At 37.8% G+C, this 22417-nt stretch overlaps 1 long non-coding RNA gene and 1 pseudogene across 1 annotated transcript; one reads left to right on the forward strand and one right to left on the reverse strand.

The window, feature by feature from the left end:
* Nucleotides 1-4575: 4575 nt before the first annotated feature.
* On the forward strand, nucleotides 4576-7080 carry LOC120269247 (annotated as a pseudogene).
* Nucleotides 7081-19290: 12210 nt separating this feature from the next.
* On the reverse strand, nucleotides 19291-20706 carry LOC120269472. The gene is made up of 3 exons (XR_005539168.1): nucleotides 20435-20706; nucleotides 19668-19731; nucleotides 19291-19391 (listed from the first exon to the last, which is right to left on the reverse strand). It is a non-coding gene; the product is annotated as an uncharacterized LOC120269472 (long non-coding RNA).
* Nucleotides 20707-22417: the final 1711 nt, after the last annotated feature.

A 22417-nucleotide genomic window follows, 5' to 3' on the forward strand; every position in this document is an offset into this window, starting at 1 on the left:
TTTAATTAAAATTAATCATACATTTTTGGATCATTTGCAACCTAGAACTTAAAAACACTTAAATTTTGATGCACTTCTCCTGGTGTCAGTGGGATAGAGCTTTTCCCAAGTGAGGACATGATCAAAGACACCCTCACCCTCATGTTTATAGAAGTGTCATGAATTGGATATCCTCGTATGCAATTATTTTTTTGGAAGCCGTGCCATGTTCCCTATCTCTTTTACCAATCAATGATGATTTTGCGTTTGTGGCTTAAACTCTTTCGTACGCATTATATGCAGTGGGCGTTCACAACAGACATAGTGCAAGATGCTAGTTGTCTGTCTCCGGATCAGTCCTTGACAGATGTCGACCACGTCTATGGCTTTTCCCCATTTGTTTTATTCACTTCATGTGTGATTTATTTATTTATTTATTTATTTATTTATTTATTTATTTTGTGGTTCCCATGAAAGATGATGACCATGTTTATGTTGTTCTTTTAAGTGGCTCATAAATTTTCACATATAAAATTAGTTTCCACATGGATTTTTTCAAATGGTCCCACAAGAGTGTCTTGTGGTTCTAGTTTTACTTGCTATATATCCAATTTCAACATCATCTTCATCCATCAATTGAATTTGTGGTCCTCATCGTCTACATTTCTAGTTAACAATAATTTATCAAACCCATGGTTGCGAAATAAAAGAAGCTTTAAACGGTCCATTATACAGCTAATGAAAGCTAGTCGCAGAGTTTAAAAGAAGGAAATTGTGCATTCCACCTTCTTATTTATTCTTCTATTTCCCTTATAATTATTAATTTCCATAGTTAATTAAGTACTACTAATTTATATTAAGATCTTATTTTATGCCTATATTTCAGTGTAAATCTTTAAATGCTGCTTGATTATGTCTAATAATTAAAGCTGCTCTAATTTGAAACCATCTTAGCCACATTTCAACCTCACAAAAGACTTAATTGTAATGACTGAGATTTGGTTGTCTTGGAAGTACAATCTGGGCTCCTAGAAGTTCCTTATTTGAGATATTATCTCAAACATCTGATCAGTGGCGGATCCAGAAATTTGATATAACCCGGGTTTAAATAAAAATCAATCTTTATGATAAACACACTATGTCCCAACCACGGTTTCACCTTGGGCTTCCTTTTCCTCAACTCAAACTTAAACCTTATCAGATGGAGTTCTTCAAAGGTTTTCCGCCCGGCCAGCCCGGACTGCCGCCACTGCATCTGATTGGAGTGATGTAACCACAAATTCAATTAATGTCTTCTCACACCTCTTTCATTTCTAATTAAAATTAATCATATATTTTTTCAGTGAACGCTAAGAGATTCTAAGAAGACCGTTAAACCCAAACTTAATTTTTTTTATGAGAAGTGCGTGCACTTCTCCTGGTGTCAGTGGGATAGGGCTTTTCCCAACTGAGGACAAGATCTGAGACACCCTCAACCACATGCTGATAGAACTGTCATGAATTGGATATCATCCTACGCCATTATTTTTTTTTTGGGAAGCAGTGTCATGTTCGCTATCTCTTTCATCTCAAACTTTGATATTTTGAGTTTGTCGCTTAAACTCTTTCGTCTGCATTATATGCAGTGGAAGTTTGCAATAAACATAGGGAAAGATGCAAGCTGTCTGCCTCCGGTTCATTTCATGTGTGATTTACTTATTTATTTATTTATTTATTTTGTGGTTTCCATGAAAGATGATGACCATGTTTCTGTTGTTCATCTTTTAAGTGGCTCATAATTTTTCACATATGAAATTAGAGTTTTTCAAATTGTCCCAAAAGAGCGTCTTGTGGTTCACGTTTCACGCGCTATATATCCAACTTCAACATCATCATCCATCAATTGAATATTGTGGTCCTTGTTGTCTACATTTCTAATTATCATATAGGGTGAATCAGTATTTAGTCAAATTCAAATATAAAATAAGACAATATAATATTATCTAATGGCTTATTTAGTGCACATCAAATATAACATAGAATGTAAGTTTACTTTTCCTATATCCATTCCTACATATATCCCATTCTCATATTTTATAAGTCATTATCTTATTTGGTTATCTTATATCCCCAAAGTTTATACCATTTCAAATATTTGGTTTAATCCTGACAGTAGTTGGGCTAAAATCATTCATTATAATTACTCAATTGGTAGCCCAAATGGAATCTTTTTCCACAACCCACCTAGAAACAAATCTTTCTTTTGGGCAGGAGTGAACTCTACTTTACTTCCCTTCTGATCCTGTATACACAAAATCATCAGAAATGGCTCAAACACATCTCTTTGGTTTGACCGTTGGCATGATGGACAATTGCTCAAAGACCTCTGGCCAACACTTTTTTCAGATTGTACATCTCCTTGGATAAATATTAGACAATTCATCCAACTTATTAATCGTCCAGAGGTTCTCTTTTACTCTGCTCCCTCAGACATGTTATCCTATCTTTTAGAGATCATTCCAGATTGCTCTCATAGTCAGGAAGATTTCTATTCCTGGGGATTGGAAAAAAGTGGAAAATTCACTGTCAAATCATTTTATAAATTCCTCATTGATGGTGGAATGCGTAGTCCACTTTATTCTCAATTCTGGAAAACCCGCTGTCCTAGCAAAATAACTCTTTTCTGCTGGCTCGCTGGGGAAGATAAAATTCTCACTCTCACAAATCTCTTCAAAAGAGGGTGCAACACTCAAAGCTCCACAGACACCTGTGTTCTATGTCACAAAGCTTCAGAAAATGTTAACCATCTTTTTCTTGAATGTGATTTCTCCAATCGTCTCTGGGGTTTTTTTTTTCACAGGTCCTTGGTTTCAACCTCTCTCCACATTCAATTCCCACTCTTTGGACTTCTTGGATTCTATCTCTTATCCCATGACACCGAACCCTCCGGGATCTTATTTCCGTCAATCTTGTGGAATATCTGAATTGAGCAGAAACACTCGTATTTTTCCATTTGAGTCGCTTTACCGGTTTACTAATATTTTTTATTAAAAGCTGCTAATATGCTCCTCTCTTGGTTCTCAATTACGAGGAGATAGTCGAGCAACCGGGTCCTTCTCTGAGCTTTCACGAAAAATCAAGCGCTCTCTTAACTTCTACGCGCTAGAGACTCAAACCTGTTGGAGAATCGGACTACGATCATGCTGGGAGTAGTTGCTCCTTTTGATGGCTTGGAGCGGTGCGAGGGGACCAGGATGGTGTCTTCCGCCTTCCTAGCTCCTTCTCTCCCTGTTTTTTATTTTCCTGTTGTTTCTAGTTCCTCTCCTCACATCTGGTGAGATATTTTATCTTGTACTCTTTGTCTCTTTTTATTCAATAAAGCTGTGATTTATTCACATTTATTTCAAAAAAAAAAAAAATTAGTAAGAGGATTTAGTCGGACATTATTTTATTTTTTTATTGTTTTTTTTTTTTTAGTTGCGCATCATGTTTCACGGACGTTGCGAAATTATCAGACAAACAAAGGCCACAAAAACAATCACGAGTCTTGTCAAATTGTCTCAAAACCAAAGGCCACACTGTATATGAATATTTTGTGGTTCAAGATGCGTTCAGTATTCAAGTTTGACTTCAAGTTTGACTTGACCATCAGTATTCATCACTTAATCATTTTTTTTATATTTTAAAATTTGAAGTCATTGTCGAACAGGTTAAGGTCGGCTGTTTGAATTGACATGATAGCAAATGATCATCAAACACTTGTCACATTTTCATGAATTAAAATTAATAATGACGTCATCTAAAAATTGGCACTGTTTTAATCCAATATTTTGATATCACCCAACATGTATTGTCAAATATTTAATTCCAGTAAGAATATATTTTATTGATAATTAACCATATGAAAAATGATGAACAAGCTGAAGGACGTTTGAAGAGTTTTTCAACGAATCAACAGCCCCATATGTTACATGCTCTATGTTATTGTTCTGGCCTTGGAACACGTACATTATAATTAATCATAGAATTAAAATTAATTTGGTTGTTAATTAATTATTTGTAACTTTTTTTTTATAAAGTGATATGCACTGTTAGTCAAGGGACATAAAATTACAGAAGTGCACCAGTTTTGGTGATTTGCAGACCTCCTAGAAATAAATCCTCCTACAATGCAATTTATGAGAGAAGGAAAAATGCTCCTCACACAGACTTTCTATAGTGGATTTTATGCATTAAGAGTTATGAGACTCAAACTCGAAATCTTTCAAACCTAATAATGGATGGGTAACGTTGGGCTATGCCCTAGTTCCCTCTGACTCACTTGTTGAAGTTCCTGAATTTTTTAAATAAATTTTAATCCAAATATATGTAAATTTAAAAAATTAACATTAATAACATTAATTAACTGTGATATGCTCTTGTAATATACTCCATGATATTATTTATTTTGATATTTTGAAGTTTTAAAATGTTAATTATGAAATAAATGCATAAAATTTGACCCATACACTCAGCAAGAAAAACATATGTGAATTATCCTTCTAAAACCTCAGCTTGTAATCTCTATAAATACACACCTCATTTCTTATCGTCAGACATTGCCATTAGTTTCATATATCTCTTCAATGGCAGCCACATATTCTTTAGCCACTGCCTCAGGCATTCTCGCCGGAGTTCTTCCGGTAGCTGTCCTCTTCCTAGTCACTGCTGTCTTCTTCCTCCTTATCTACCATTTACAAAACCCTAATGAGCATGAAAAAGATGGTGGAGGTGGTGATCATCGTTTACCACCTGGTCCAGCAGCCTTACCAATTTTCGGAAGTCTTCCGATGATGCTTTGGAGGAAACCACATTTCCGGTGGATCCTCCAAAAAGCTGAAGGCAAGGATATTACTTGCATTCGCCTAGGAAATGTCCATGTCATTGTTGTTAACTCACCGGAGCTAGCCTGTGAGTTTTTTTAAAGAAGAATGACGCCATCTTCGCCTCCCGGCCGATAACAATGGCTACCGAATACTCCAGTAGGGGCTTCCTCTCTGTCGTCATTGCTCCGTGGGGTGATCAGTGGAAGAAGATGCGCCGAGTAATTGCCTCGGAGGTGATGAACCATAAAAGGTTCCGAAGCATGGCGAAGATGCGGGTTGAGGAGGCCGACAACCTTGTTCGGTGTATTCAATACCAAAGTGAAGCTAATGAAGTGATTGATGTTCGAAAATCTCTTAGGTATATATTGTTGAAATATAATTGATATCTTCTTATAGTATAACAAACTATGTGAATATCAAAATGTGATTAGTGCTTTTAGTATATTTTGAGAGTGAATATTTGATATTATTATTAGTAAAGATTATATGTTCAGTATATAAAATCACTAGTCTTATATATGTTGAGTACAGTGGAGTATTATAATTTAATATCTCTATTTATGACTTTATTATCACGTGAGCTATATATAATTATTTACCCATTTTAATTTTATTTCTGAAGGTATTACAGTGGAAATATCATAAGGAGGATGATTTTTGGGTGCCGGCATTTTGGAATGGGAGCGAAAGATGGAGGGCCAGGGCCCGGCCCGGAAGAGATAGAGCATGTAGAGGCTGCATTCACAGTGCTCTCATTGATCTATGCCTTTTGTGCATCAGATTTTATGCCAAGTTTGAGAATTTTGGATATAGATGGTCATGAGAAAATCATGAAGAAGGCGATAAAGGTGATCAATAAGTATCATGATCCTATCATCGAAGAAAGAATGCGACGATGGAGAAGCGATGGAGGTGCTGATAATGAGCCAGAGGACATCCTTGATGTGTTCATTTCTCTTAAAGACGATAAAGGGAAGCCTCTCTTAACCATGGAAGAGATTAAGGCTCAAGCTGCGGTGAGTTCAATCTTTACACAAGTATAAATAACTCATGGTGAAAATTACATCTTTAAATTAAAAACAAAACTATAAACTATATAAATTATAAATATGAACACTAACTTAAATGCGAATACTAATGAATATGTGCTCATTCTCTCATGTTATGGAAGGTATATTTGTTGATGCAAAATTATTGTTAGAAAAGCAAAACCCTACATGTAATTAAACGTAAATTAATAATTGGCTCACTATTGATAAATTGGCTCACTATTGATAAACAGAACTTAAACTATAGGCACCAACATTAATCCTAAACTCAAACAGTAAGTTATTGAACGTTACAATATTGAATACTAACCCTAAATTAAACATTTGAGAGTTAAAGGTGTACTAAATGAATATTTAGATATATATATACACATATAATTAAAACCCTAGCTAGCACTAAATTAAAGCATTTGATAAAAGAGTACTTAAATATATAAGTAAAAAACCCTAATCCTAACTTTAATATTTGATAAAGGAGTATTTATAAATTACATGCATAGAATTAAAACCCTAACCCTAACCCTAAAATAAGCTTATGTAACACTGCATGGTTGTGCATGCAGGAGCTCATCCTTGCAACGGTGGACAACCCCTCAAACACAGTGGAATGGGCGATGGCTGAGATGCTCAACCAGCCAGATATTCTCCGAAAAGCCATCAAAGAGCTAGACAGTGTCATCGGCCCGAACCGCCTCGTCGAAGAGTCTGACTTCCCAAACCTCCCCTACCTAAAGGCATGTGCCCGTGAAGCCCTTCGTCTCCACCCCCTTGCCCCCTTCAACCTCCCCCACGTCTCCACCACCAACACCACCGTCGCCGGTTTCTTTATCCCCAAGGGCAGCCAGGTCCTCCTAAGCCGTGTTGGGCTTGGCCGGAACCCTAAAGTTTGGGAAGATCCAATGAGGTTCAACCCTGACAGGCACCTTAATGAGAAGAATGTGGAGTTGGCTGAGCCGAATCTCCGTTTCATATCGTTCTCCGCCGGCCGGAGAGGGTGCATGGGAGCACCGTTAGGGACAATGATGACATACATGCTGTTGGCTAGGGTTTTGCATGCGTTCACGTGGAGCTTGCCCGTCGGTGAAGAGCCCGTGAACCTCTCTGAGGACAAACTTAGCCTCTTCATGGTTAAACCTTTGCATGCATTTGCTAAGCCAAGGTTGCCCTTTTTAAGTTAGTTTATATATATATATATATATATAACTATTTTCTTGCAATGTTTTTATGTACTTTTATGTTTGTGTGTTTTTGTTTCGAGTAAGAATGTTAAACTTATAATATTAATGCTTGAGCTATATATGTTTTTGAAAAAAAGTGGATAAACCACAACCATTCAATAAAAGGAAAGACGAACACATACAACGTACGTCCACTAGCTGTGGAACACAAGGAAACAACAAAAAGAAGGAACAACGGGTCTCCTCCTGACCCAAAAAAAGAAAAAAGCACTACCCCACAACTTCATCCAGAGTCTCCTCAGACGTAAGAGATACCGCTGCCCACTCAAACTGAGGTCCCGTGAACTCTAAGCTGCGCCGAATGGAGGAAATAGAATCCCCAAGCGTCGATCTCAATCTCTCTGGAGCTGCAGAGAACCATGATAAGATGAAGTGATCAGTTCTAACTAGAATAGCATGCGGGCACATACATTTACCAGAAAAAATAACATCGTTTCTTGTAAGCCAAATCGCCCACACAAAAGCTTTAATCACCCCGTCCCCAACCACGCGGGATACAGGCCGCAAGGCATTCCGCCAATCCCCCCACAGAAGCGCCATCGAATGCGGAAGCGACGGCAACTGGACGACACTACTAAGCTGCGTCCACACCTCCAACGAGAAATTGCATTACAGAAAAAGATGATCCACCGATTCCACCGCTTCGTGGCATAGTACTCAAGTAGAAGTCGGAAGCTTGTTGCACCTGCGCTTAGCTAAGTTTTCAAGGGTAAGAATTTTATCCTTCCAGACCAACCAGTTGAAAATATTGACCTTCCTCGGGCAAGGTCCCTTCCAAAAGAACTTAGCAATCGAGCACCTAAGCCCTCCGTCATTCAATCGGTCATAGAAGGATTTGACAGAGAAGGAACCATTGGCAGTCAAACTCCAAAGCTTCAAATCCTTATCCAAACCAGAAGGAGAGTTCCGACTGGCAGGAAGCAACACCGACTCAAGATCACTCACAAAAGGTTGCCAATTAAGAAGATGCCTCAATTCAAACACCGAAGCATTCTGCATCGAGGATGCCAAAAAATCGTTCGGCCAAAGGTACATAGGTGTCCGGCCGTTGAGCCAACGGTCCTTCCAAAACAAAGATTCCATCCCGGAATAAACATTAACCGTGACGCACCCATTAAATGCTGCTAAACCTTTCAGAACCCCGGACCAAAAGAACGAAACCCTGCCTCGAGGAAGGCCAAACGAGTTCCAAGAAGGCAAGTTATAATTGAATTTAATCACCTTCGCAACGCACCAGTTTGAGTCAGTCAAAAATTTCCATCTCCATTTCCCCAGCAGGGCCATATTAAACGCGGATAAGTCCAAAATGCCCCAACCCCCTTGCTCCTTTGAGCGACAAATCTGCTACCAAGCGACCAGTCGGCACCTAGGAATATCAATGTCAGGGCCCGACCATAAGAAATCCCGGCGCACCCGATCAATGTCCTTAATGACCCATCTGGGTAAACGAAAGATGGACATCCAATACGTCGGAATGTAAGTAAGGACCGAATTTAATAATGTAAGTCTGCCACCGATTGAGAGATAAGAAGATTTCCAAGAAGATAAACGACCTTTTATTTTATCAATCAAGCTCTTCTAGTCCTGTTTACGAGGCCGTCTACCGGAAATCGGAATGCCCAGATAAATAACCGGAAGACATCCAACGGTACAATTGAAAGTGTTCGATCGCGGCCCTCAAATCCAGAAGCTAGTTCATGATGGTAGAAAAAAGACAAGTCTTGGCGAAATTGATTTCTATCCCCGAAAGTCCTTCAAACAGCAACAAAATCAACTTAATAATCCTCAGATCTTCGGGCCCACCAGTGGTCAGTATCAGTAGGTCGTCCGCATAGTGCAGATTACAAATACTACCAAATTCCCCAACCGGAACTCCAACCAAAATATGGGAATTCAGCGCATTCTCAAACAAAGTACTAAGCACATCCGTAACCAAAACAAACAACAAGGGCGACAACGGATCACCCTGCCTAAGACCACGCTGATATCTAACGTATCCTCTAGGGGACCCATTAATGAGGATAGATGCTTTCGACGAACTCAGAATAGTTTGGATCCACCCTAACCATTTAGAGCCAAAACCTCTCACTCTCAGCAAGTCAAACAGGAAATCCCAGTCAACCAAGTCAAAGGCCTTAGCAAAGTCCACTTTAAGTACATGGCCATCCAAATTTCTTTTTTGGATACTGAATAACAGTTCCTCAGCCGTAGCAATATTGTCTAGAATGCATCTACCTTTTAGAAGGGCCGACTGGGTCTGATTCACCAGAGAGTCCATCACCGTACCAAGTCGCATAGCAAGAATCTTGGAAATGATTTTTAGAGAGGAATTAACTAAACTGATCGGTCGGTAATCTCCAGGGGATGCCGGGCTCGAAACCTTAGGGATGAGAACAATGTTAGCCCAGTTTATACGTTCCAAGTTCGCCTTCCCATAGTAGAAATTCTCACACAGCTTCCAAACCTCATTTTTGACAATCTCACAAAACGTTTTAAAGAACAACAGGGGAAACCCATCAGGTCACGGCGCCTTATATATGTCATGATGGCAAAATGTTTCAAACATTTTGTTAATTTTTACCTAATAATGTTTTTCCTTTCATTCTATGTTTGTATTTCTTCTTAATGCAATATTTATGTTTTTTTTTCAAAAGATTATTTTTTTAATTTCATCGGTACATGTGTAATTTTATTTTTTTATATAGTTAATGAAAACTGTATAAACATAAAGTATATATTAAGTATTAACTAAGACTTATAAATGATTAATCCAAGTTTATTTGGATATGTATTAATTAAGATACTCGATAATTAACAATAATTTAGGTGTTATATATTATTGATTATCAGTTACTATATATATATATATATACATTATGTTTCGCCCCATAAAATTTGTTAGTAAAGATGAATTCATACTATTATTTTTATTTATTTACTATATATAGGCAAAGCTAACTTGATCATGACCATAATATTGTTTAATTTATAATTATTTTGTTAGTATTTCAATTACATTTCATTTACTATTTGTTTGCATTATTTTTATTAAGTTGCTTACTTCAAAAAAAAAAAAAATTTGTAAAATATGATTTTTTTATATATATAAATCAGTATATAAAATATTAAAAACTACACTTTTAGAAAAATATTTGTTAAAATATATTGTTAGGCCCTTTTGATTTTTTATTTTTGTTCTTCAAACACAATTTTCTTAATGTATTCCTTTAATTTCTTATTATTTAAGCCCTGAGGGCTGCCGAGATATAAAATCAATTGGACTGATGATTATAGCGGAGAAGGGAGAGGTTGAGGAAACCAAAAAACTGAATAACTCTCGCTAATTTGTAAATTTATTTATTTATTTATTGGATTATAATATAATTTTATAACAATGACCAATTTGTTAATGATTGTTCGGCTGAACTTGTTTATAATTAACATAGAAGATTGAATGCAATATACTTTTCTTTACTTTGTTTATTGATGTTTAAGTTTTTTTCTAAATAAAAAGTTAAAAAAACTTTGAGTTAGTGATGCAGCGGTATACTCGAACTGTTGATTCGCGCACGAATACCCAGTACAAGTCTTCAAAACCTGTTGATCAAAGATAGCCATAAATTGGAAAAGAGAATAAATTTTATTACTCAAGAGAATAAATTTTATTACAAAATTGATCATACTCTCGCCCATAGGCTTACATTAAATAGGAAAAATCAAAGATATGAAAATAATCCTAAAACGGAGATAATTCAAAAATATACCAAAAATAGTAAATTTTCAAATACCGGCAAGAAATAAAAGAGTTAACAAAATAAATGCTAACCGCCATAAACGGCTTACAAATCAGAGATTTCTAGCCAAAGGAATAGCGAAATTAATTATTACTAAAAATAGCAAAATCAAAGTTTTCGAGGCCTAAACGATGGAATTTGGCCGAAATCATGCATGACAAACTCGTGAACTTGTGCCCGTTGGCCAGTTTCCCATCAGACTAGGCCCAAGAAACCCAAAAAACTCCAACGCCCGGCGAATTACTAAAATACCCTTATTACTTCGAGTCCCACTTCCACATGAACGCGCATGCCATCTCCTCAATACGGCCCGCATCATTCTCCCCAGGTGGGATAGAATTCGACCATGAATTTTCATCATCTGAAGAGTCTCCATAGTAGGGTAACAAATGTTTGATATTGAAGACATCCGCCATTCGGATATGGCTAGGGAGTTGGAGCCGGTAGGCATTCGAATTAATCTTCTCAATAATCTCGACAGGCCCAATTTTTTTTGCCTTGAGCTTACTATACTCCCCAACAGAAAAGCGCTCTTTAGATAACACAGCCCACACAAAGTCACCCACCTCAAACTCACTATGGCGGCGGTGTTGGTCAGCATGCCTCTTGTAACGTTCATTTGAGGAAGTTAAATTGTCAAAGACGGTCTTGTGAATGTCTTGTAAACCCGTGACAAAATCAGCAGCCTTTCCATGGACTTTAGTCTTTGCCGGGAAGGGAAGGAGGTCAAGTGGTCCACGTGGAAGCACCGAATACACCACCTAAAATGGGGTGAACCCTGTACTCCTATTGGTAGCATGGTTGTGAGCGAACTCTGCCTGATTCAACTTCATGTCCCACCCTTTCGGATGGTCCCCCACAAGGCAATGCAGCAAGTTACCCAGGGAGCGGTTGACGACTTCGGTCTGCCCATCCGACTGAGGATGATATGCACTGCTCATGTTAAGTTGCGTATTCAACATCTTCCACAGGCTTCGCCAAAAGTGACTAAGAAACCGTGTATCCCTGTCGGAGACAATGGAGGATGGAAGGCCATGGAGGCGGTAGACATTCCGAAAGAAGAGTTGGGCGACATTGACAGCATCAGTAGTTTTCTTGCAGGGGATGAAGTGCGCCATCTTGGAAAAGCGGTCTACCACAACAAAAATTGAATCAATGCCACGCTGGGTACGGGGTAGTCCTAGTACAAAGTCCATGCTAATGTCTGTCCACGGCCATAAGGGTACTGGCAGCGGCAAATAAAGACCGGCGTTGGTGGCTCTCCCTTTGGAGATCTGGCAAATCCGGCACCGTTGGACAAATTTTTCCACCTCCTTGCGCATGCCCGGCCAGAAGTAGGAAGACTGAACCAAGTGGAGTGTTCAGTCCCGTCCCACATGCCCTTCGCCATGCAACTCCCTAATGATCTGCATCCGTAGGCTGCAATCTGGAATATAGAGCTGATTTCTCCGGAATAAATACCCATCATGTAGCACAAAATCCGTTCGCTTTGCCGCTTGGACATCCAAGAAAATCTCTGAAAAATATGGGTCAGTAGTAAATAAATCACTAAAAGAGTCAAAACCGGGTAACTCAACTCTCATTGTGACCAAAAGGTTGCTCCGCCTACTGAGCGCGTCCGCCACACGGTTAGAGACGCCAGCTTTATGCTTGACAACAAAGGTGAACTCATCGAGAAAGTTCATCCACCGGCCATGGCGCGCGGACAACTTATCTTGCTGGTGGATATGTCGGAGGGCGGCATGATCTGTGTACAAGATAAACTCCCGATGAATCAAATAGTGTCTCCATCGCTTGATAGCCTGGATCACTGCATAAAATTCAATGTCGTTTGTGCTGTAGTTTAGGCTGGCCCCTGATAATTTCTCGCTAAAATACGCGACGGGCCGCCCTTGTTGGCTTAACACACCCCCAATGCCGACCTTCGACGCGTCAGTATGCAACTCAAATGCATGGTTGAAGTCTGGCAATGCCAGGACCGGTGCAGTGGTTAAGCGCTGCTTCATGAGGTGGAACGCCGCATCTGCTTCAGCTGTCCATAAGAACTTGCTCCCCTTCACACACTCAGTAAGAGGCGCTATAATACTGCTTAAATGTGAGATGAACTGTCTGTAGAATGAAGCGAGGCCATGGAAACTCCTCACCTCAGTGATACTTGTGGGAGTCGGCCACTATTGTATTGCCGTGATCTTGGACTCATCCACTTGTATCCCGGCTCCTGAAACAACATAACCAAGAAATAATACCTTGGGTGTGAAGAAAACACACTTCTTTCTTGCTGCATAGAACTGTTGGGATCGAAGAATAGCCAGGACATCTCGAACATGCAAAAGGTGCGCTTCTTGGTTTGGACTATAGATGAGGATGTCATCAAAGTATACGACCACTGACTTGCCAATGAAGGGCCGCAGTAGTTAATTCATGACCCTCATAAACGTGCTGGGGGCGTTGGACAAACCAAATGGCATCACCATCCATTCGTATAGTCCCTCACGCGTCTTGAAGGCGGTCTTCCATTCGTCACCAGGTCGCACGCGTATTTGGTGGTACCCGCTCTTCAGGTCCAATCGCGTGAACACCGTAGCACCACTAATCAGGTCGAGCAAGTCATCCAAGCGAGGGATAGGAAACCGGTACCTGATAGTAATTTTGTTGATGGCTCGACTATCGACACACATGCGCCAAGTGACATCCTTCTTTGGCGTCAACAAGGCTGGGACCGTGCATGGGCTCATGCTTTCGCGGATGTGCCTCTTCGCCAGCAGCTCCTCCACTTGCCGCCTTAATTCCTCATGCTCCCTTGGACTCATTCGGTAATGTGGTCGGTGAGGCAAGACAGAGCCCGGCTATAGATTCACATGGTGTTGGAAGTCTCGAAGAGGTGGCAGGCCCTCCGGTAGGTCATCGGGGAAGACATCCTAAAACTCCTCTAGAAGAGGAAGAACAACTTTTGAAATCTATACATCTTCCAAGCCTTCAGTGACTGCCTTACCGAGTAAGATGAACGCCGTTTCTGCCCCCTTCAACTCCTTTTCGAATAGTGCATAAGACAGCAGGTTGATGTTGGTTGATGGTGGTTTCTCCATTGGTTTGCTGGGTACTAGCACCAACTTTACTCCTCCGTAGGTGAAACTGTAGGAGTTCGCTCGCCCATCATGGAAAACCCTCCGATCATACTGCCAGGGTCTTCCTAATAATAAATGGCACGCATCCATGGCCACGACATCACACCATGCTTCATCCCTCGCATGCACACCGATGGAGAACGTAACCAAAGCTCGCTTTGGATACTCGCCAACTCTCCTCATCTCTTTAGCCATGCTAATTTGTACGGTGCAGGATGTTGTTCAGTGGAAATCCGGAGCTTCTGCACAGCTTCTTCAGATATGATGTTCTCACAGCTACTTGCATCAATTACGAACCGACATACCTTACCAAGAATAGTACAAGAGGAGTGGAAGATATTGGTTCGCAACCAGTCCTTTTCCGTAGCTCGAGGCGTCAGGCAAGATCTGCGCACAACTAGATCCCGTCCCCACATCTCCCTCAACTATCTCTTCATCGAGGTCACCCTCATCATATAGTGGTGAAAGTACTTCGGTTGTGTCTTCTTCCTCCTCCGCCAACATAACTCGTTTGCCCCCTTTGCGACGTACGGCTTTGGCGGTGACCTCTCTCTCCACAACTGAAGCATTGTATATTGTTGTTGCTGCCTCCTCTGACAGCAGTGGCATCCGCCGGTCAAGCGGTGGGAGCCGCTCCCCGAGTCACACCACTCGGGCTAGTGCCGATCTGTTTGCTACCGCTGGGAGCCCCACCAGAGCTCATAGAGGATGATCGCTCGTTGTCGCCGCTCAATAATTAGTGCTTGCCGATGGGCCGCCGAGATGGAGATCGATCAAACAAAGTTGATCTGCCCTCGGATCCGAAAAGCGCAAGCCACCAATATACCTTGCCACTAACTGATCTGTGGATTCTTGAACTTCATTCCGAGCCAACAACTGGTAGAACTCAGTGGTGTACTCCTCCACAGTGCGCGTTCCTTGGCGAAGATTATGCAATCGGCTGAAGATTATGCACTGATAATTGTGGGGTAAGAAGTTAGAGCGCATGTGTTTCTTCATCTTCTCTCAAGAATTGATCTTGCCTTTTCCCAACCTACTGCGGTTGAGTTTCAGTTGTTGCCACCATGCGGTTGCACGCCCACGCAGTCGTGTTGCCACTAGCGCCACTCTTTTATCCTCCGGGACTCCTTTGAACTCTAAGACTTCCTCGAACGTGGTAAGCCAATCAAGGAACTCCTCCACTTGTAGTCCACCATGGAATTCTGGAATATCTACCAGTATGCCAGATTCCCAACGCCTATCTTCATCGCGGTGGTGACGGGTGTCAACCCCACGATCTCGTCCTCCCCGACGCCCTGCGATGTCAGCAAAGTAACCATTGTCTTCCTCCATGGTGCCATCACTCCCACTCTCGGAGACACGCCCTTGATTGTTGCCACCCGTCAATTGGGCAATCCGTTCAGTCAATTCCTCCATCATCCGCTCCATCCGAACATCCAAGACGCGGCCAACACGCTGCTCAAATCTAGCATCGTCATTACGATCGTAGATCTCCTCCACCCTTTGTGTAGGTCGTCCCGTACCATGTCCTCGCGGTGCCATGATCGCTTCGGCTCTGGTACCAAACTGATGCAGCGGTATACTCGAACTGTTGATTCGCGCACGAATACCCAGTACAAGTCTTCAAAACCTGTTGATCAAAGATAGCCAGGAATTGGAAAAGAGAGTAAATTTTATTACTCAAGAGAATAACTATTACAAAACTGATCATACTCTCGCCCATAAGCTTACATTAAATAGGAAAAATCAAAGATATGAAAATAATCCTAAAACGGAGATAATTCGAAAATATACTAAAAATGATAAATTTTCAAATACCGGCAAGAAATAAAAGAGTTAACAAAATAAATGCTAACGCCATAAACGGCTTACAAATCAGAGATTTCTAGCCAAAGGAATAGCGAAATCAATTATTACTAAAAATAGCAAAATCATGGTTTTCGAGGCCTAAACGATGGAATTTGGCCGAAATCATGCATGACTCAAACTCGTGACTTGTGTCCGTTGGCTCGTTTCCCATCAGACTAGGACCAAGAAACCCAAAAAACTCCAACACCCGGTGAACTACTAAAATACCCTTATTACTTCGAGTCCCACTTCCACATGAACGCGCATGCCATCTCCTCAATACGGCCCGCATCAGTTAGGTTTTATTTCACAAATTTTAAATTTTTTTTCTTTTAAGTTAAATTTTTAATTATTAGAGGTGATAATTTGACTAGATATATTTTTAAAATTAAAAAATAGTTTGGTTTTGAGAAAATTTGTATTCGTTCAACCCATTTAAATAGATTTTTTTGAAATCTTTTTAGGGTTAATGACATGTAAATTTTTTTAAATATTTATAGTTTTTTTAATCTAAAGTTAGCACCTCCTTCATTTTGTTTCTAGTTCCTCCGCACACACTCTCTCACAACCTTCATATATATATATATATATATATGGAAGCTATGGTTAATAGGCCAATGATTGGGCTTTCCCCAAGTCCATATAATTTACATTTAATGGGTCGACTATGGGTCTACTTATTTATTTATTAATTTTATGAGGAAAGAAATCTACTTATTTTTTTATTAAAAAAAGAAACATTTTAAGTAAGTAGAATGTGATTATTTATTTGGAAAAAAACTAAATCTGTTCAAAAAGATTATTTTTTTTAGAAGCTTTCTGGATTTTTTTTAAACTACATCATGTTAAAAAAAAAAACGCTTTTTGACAAGTATAAAAAATAAATATTTGAGTATAATAATTGTTACCAAAATACTCTTTACATTATTTGGAGGTAAGAAATTCTTCTATGATATTAATCCATCAACACGAGTTCGCTAAATTTAATTATAAGAGAAACTTTTACTTATTAAAAAAATACATTCTAAATTAATCTAAATGAACCAATTTATATTTACCAAAAAAATATCATCACCAAAATCTATACTTTTTATATAATTATTGTTCACAAAAATTTTTTTATTTTTCATGTCCTATCAATTAATATGTAGGTTATTTATTTAAAAATAATTATTTTTGGTCCAAAATGTAAAGAATACATGTCAAAATGAATAAAAAAACAAGCACACAAATTTTTCACGCCAAACTTTATAATTTATTTAAAGACAAACAACAAATTAGTAATGCTCATGTGCATGGCCTTTTTATTGAAAAATGGTAATTAAATTTCTCTTAATCAAATTGGAATTGCATTGCAAGTCAATTTTTATTTATAAAGGTAACAAAGTCTGTCAAAAGAACAAGCAAATACAAAGATACGCTTGCTACAGTGATTTAACGACCTCTTAAAAGAGTAATGCTATATCTGCCGAAGAGTTTACACGAATTGATTGCACGAACGACGTGGCATCCACTGTTTGTGCAATCAATTCCACGTCAGCTCCATTTTAAATAAATAAATAAATAAATAAACAAAACCCTAAAGTAAGGCTCTTCTCACATCTTCTCCCCTGAGAACACTGCCTTTCTCTCTATACTCCACTGGCATTGATTGCAGCCGATCATCGTGGCTTTCCCAACTAGGGCTCTTCTCACATCTTCTCTCCCAAGAACTCGTCCCTCTCTTATCCGAAGGCCTTGGCCCTAATTCATCTTTCTTGCCAAACCCCATCATTGATGCCGACAACAACACCGACGTCGACACACTTCGTCGTCTCCGAACATCTCTTCTTTGGTACCGTCCATGTCCTGCGACGCTGACCCCATCACCAACAACGACGTTGACGCCGACTCCCTTTATCTTCTCCGAACCTCTTCTTCGGTGGCAACGAAGTCTTGTGGAAGCCGACCCCATCACCGAAGCCAACTCCAACGACCTTGATCATCTCTGAACCTATCCTCTCTGCCGCCATCCAAATCTATCATCATCGCGCCACCAAGGTCATCTCTGAACCTATCTCCCTTGTGTGTGTGATGATATTTTAGTTAACTAATTTTGTTACTAATCAACAAGCTATCAGTCGTTCATTTGCAAAATTTAGGTTTTGAGGATTGGCATGTTTCTCTATTGTATTTAATTATCTATATATGATTGGGTTTATTTCATTCAAATACTTAGGTAATGAGAACTCAGGAAGCTGGATACGATGTCAAGGTTGTAATTCCCCGTCCCCATGTGGATTTGTAAAAGCATAAAAAAAGTCTCCCTCTCATCGGTGTGACTCTTCTTGACTTGTGTTGTATTGATGATAACTTTCTCTATTTGTGTTGTATGGTTTCGAAAACCAAATAGAATGGTTTTTGTATGGCTTTCATAGAGATGGTGTTTGATTCATTAGTTTGCAAATGATGATAACTTTCTCTATTTGTGTTGTATGGTTTTTGAAAAACCAAATAGGATAGTTTTTGTATGGTTTTGAGCAGATGGTGTTTGATTCATCGCTTTGCAAAACAATAAGTGAGTGGTTGTAGTGATGATTCAAAACATGAATAAATATCCTTTGTGTTTTTTTCAGAATGCAAAAAAATGCTCCAGTTTTTCCGGATTTTTGGGAACTTTAGTTGATCCCCGATTAGAGATGCCCGTTAATGGCCAAATTGATGTAGGCTAGTATAATCAACTTTTCGGGGATTTTTAAAGTTTTTGCAAAAATAAAAAAATATCATAGATGGGATTGTTAGTAAGTAGTAAGCCCTGCAAAATTTCAGATAATACAGATTCAATAACCCAATTACAGATTCAACATTACACATTCAATTAATATTACAAACCAAATAATACAATTTCATAATACAACTCTTAGCATATAAGTAAAACAAAACTTCACACTGATTTGGTCTTTCTCAACACTGCTGCAATCTGCAAAAGATATTAGCCCTCGCAAAAACAACAACAACAATAAGGAGTAGTTTCAGACTCACTCAAATGGCAGTAAACTAATCTTGAGAACAACATCTTTATGTTTATTTCACAAATAAGTAGAATGATTTAACAAGCAAAAACATCAAGATAAATACTTTGCTGAGTTTTCTTTAATATTCTTAATCAGTTAAAACATCTTATGACTATTAGTTTGCAACTGAATGATATTAATAGAAACAAACAGCATATAGATTTCAAACAACAAAGAGTTTGACAAAGAGCTGTTCTAGTGTGAGAGAATAAGAAGCAATGAATTGAAGAAAATCTAGACTTGGGCATATAGATTAACCACCAGGGATCTGATTCAAGCTAAAGAATGACAAGTAAATAGATATGTGTGTCATGGTCTTTCCTAGGAAAAGATATAAGGTGTGAAAACAAATTTCATACCCGGCATACAGAATCCCGACCTCCAGTCAATAAAACATCAATAGTTGGATGAAGAGCTAAACAATACACACCACTAAGAGGTCCATGATAAGATCTGACCACCTTCAATCGACAGTAAAAGGGAACATAAAAAATGTACGTTAAGTGTCTGAACTATGAAAAAACAAAGAACAACACACAAATCTTATTCTGTTCAAGATCCCAACATTTTACTTGTTTGTCATCACCAGCAGAAAATAGATATGTGTGTCGCTTAATCATGGCAAGACCTAGTATCATATAAGAAGTTCGTAATATTTCTAGCAAATTTACAAAAGAAATGGTATAAACAAATTTCAAACTAATACGAAACTTTGTTTCATGAAAACCAAAACTAACCACAAATTTGTTCTATATGCCCAGTCAATGTGAGCTTTAATTTCCTAGATGCAACATCCCATATCTACAAGATTTCAAAATAATAATCATAATAAGAATAATGTATCAACAGAAAATGACATTAAAAAATTCAACCAATAATTGCTAGGTATACAATAGCCAGAAACAAGAACAAAATTAAAGTCAAAATCATTTGATATAAAACAATCAATCACGCATATTAGATGAAGAGTTGTTCTAGTGTGAGAGAATAAGAAGCAATGAATTGAAGAAAATCTAGACTTAGGCATATAGATTAATTATAGATTGAACAAGTTAACCAAGGGATCATTCATAATGAAAGAAACAAGCATTACTAAAGTTTAACCACCAGGGATCTGATTCAAACTAAAGATTGACAAGTAATCAGATCAAAACAAAAGAGATCAGGAGGTGACTCAGATTAAGAGATGCAAGTAAGCAAGCAAAGAAAAAGAAATCAATTGATAAAAGAACCAAGCACAAAGATGAGTAACAAATACAGAGTTATAACTGATAAATTTAAATGTATAACAATAAACCAGAAGAAACATAGAAACATAGAAAGCAAGAAAGTATGAATTCCAAGCATGTCCATGTCTATTCAGAGACATATGCAAGATGAAATCTATTAAGGAAGTGATACGCAAGATGAAATCTCAAACATACTTGAATATTCAGAGACATACAACCAAGAATAATACGTAGCTAGCTACAAAATGCAAAACACAAGATCAATAACAAGAAACCCCTCAAATAAAAAGCCAAGGAGGAGAGTTAGGGCCATGGCGGCACTCGAAAGGGGAAGACGAAGCTCAAAGGAGGCAATGCGCGACGTGGGAAAACGAGGGGCAAAGGAGACGCCGAGAGTTAGAGATAACGCTATTGAAATTAGGGCTAAGGCACCGGCATGAAGGGAGAAGAGCCCTAGCTCAGGCGACGTCGGTAGACAGAGAATGCCATGACGATCGGCTGCAAGCAATTTCGGCGCAGTATAAGAGAAGCAGAATTCTCGGTGGCGGAGGAGGAGAGGTACGGAGAAAATGTGAGAAGAGCCCTACTTTAGGGTTTCGTTTATTATTTATTTATTTATTTAAAATGAAGCTGTCGTAGAATTGATTGCATGAACACGTGGATGCCATGTCATTCGTGCAATTAATTCGTGTAAACTCTTCGGCAAATATAGCATTACTCCCTCTTAAAAATAAGTCTCTTACCATATAATTGTAAAAGGTAAGAAATATTATTTTTCTCACAAAAGATCTATATTAAGACCCATAAATAGTAATGGGCCCTAGTACTTATGGTGAGTTATTATTGGATTATTAATACTAGAACTAGGCATACTAGTGGTTTTTCAGTTATTTTTTATATCACTAAAATATTGATTTGTGTGTATTGATTTTTTTATTATCAATATTTAAATCATGTTGAATCTTTATGACCACTTTATTATCAGTTAAATCTTAATTTATTCCAATTTGCTTCAATTACGATATATATAGCTTAATAAAAAAGTTAAAATAACCGGAAAAAAAAAATGCCACTTCTTCACTGGTTTGTACTTTTTATTATTAGCTAGCCATGTTTGACCGATTAAACTTAAGAGGGTGTTTGGGATTGAATATTCCTTTATGAATGTGAATTCTCATGAATATAGATTCCTGAAAATAATAAACTCAGGAATTTGTTTTTGTTTGATTTACAAAAAATATGCCTGGGAATACGTTACTAATACAAAAAATTATTCTATTCCCTTTTTTATTTAGATTAGAGATTTCCAAAAATGTAAATAATTTTATTAAAATAACCCATAAACACAATATTACCAAAAAATAAATTAATTCACTCAAATTGATAGCATCGTCTAAAATGATTAAATACTACATAATTAACTAAACTTTAAACACAGGGCCCTCATAAACAAAAGTGATTCTTGAATTTTTTTTCTTACTCATGTCCCTTTGAGATATTACATAAGAAAAATTATAAAATCTGATCCAATTTATCATAATAGATTAGTTAATATGTTGACTAACCACATTCTTAAACATGGGGGAAAAATTATTAGCTTATCAAATTATTTATTGAACTGTGAAAAAGATTCAACAATAGACAAAAATAAATCTATTATTATAAACCAAATCATGATTTAAAAAAATAAGCAAAAGTAGTTAAAATATAAAATATAAAGGTCCAATGCCATAGAATCAAAGAGGATGTGAAGTGGGAATAGAAATTAGAAGTGTTTTTTGTTATTTTATTCATATTAGTTTATTTTTACGCCTTGGGAATATTTAATACTTAACCCTATGGGAATATAGAAAGTCATCAGTTATGAGAATAATATATACCAAGGAATAAATTATTCCTATGAATAATTTTATAAATTTCATGCTAACATGGAAATAACACATTCACTCTATTATATTCTCTGAAATATTTGGTTAATTTCAATACCAAACACCTTTGATAGTGATTTTTGAATTAAACCAATTATATTAAGATTTTAGTATTTTATTCTAAGTCAATATATATAATTATGTCTTTATAGAGGGGTATCACAAGTACAAATATATAATTAAAGCGTCACTTTGCATGAACTAGTCTTTGAATTATTGATTTGAAAATGAGTCGCTTTTTTTTAAAACTAATTTAAAAATAACATTTAACTTCTTTTCTTTCTCTATTATTTTAAATAATGAAAATATGAAAATTAATTATGACCAGTG

This window comes from Dioscorea cayenensis, chromosome 9, assembly GCF_009730915.1.
Source record: "Dioscorea cayenensis subsp. rotundata cultivar TDr96_F1 chromosome 9, TDr96_F1_v2_PseudoChromosome.rev07_lg8_w22 25.fasta, whole genome shotgun sequence".
In the NCBI taxonomy this organism is placed as follows: Eukaryota; Viridiplantae; Streptophyta; class Magnoliopsida; order Dioscoreales; family Dioscoreaceae; genus Dioscorea; species Dioscorea cayenensis.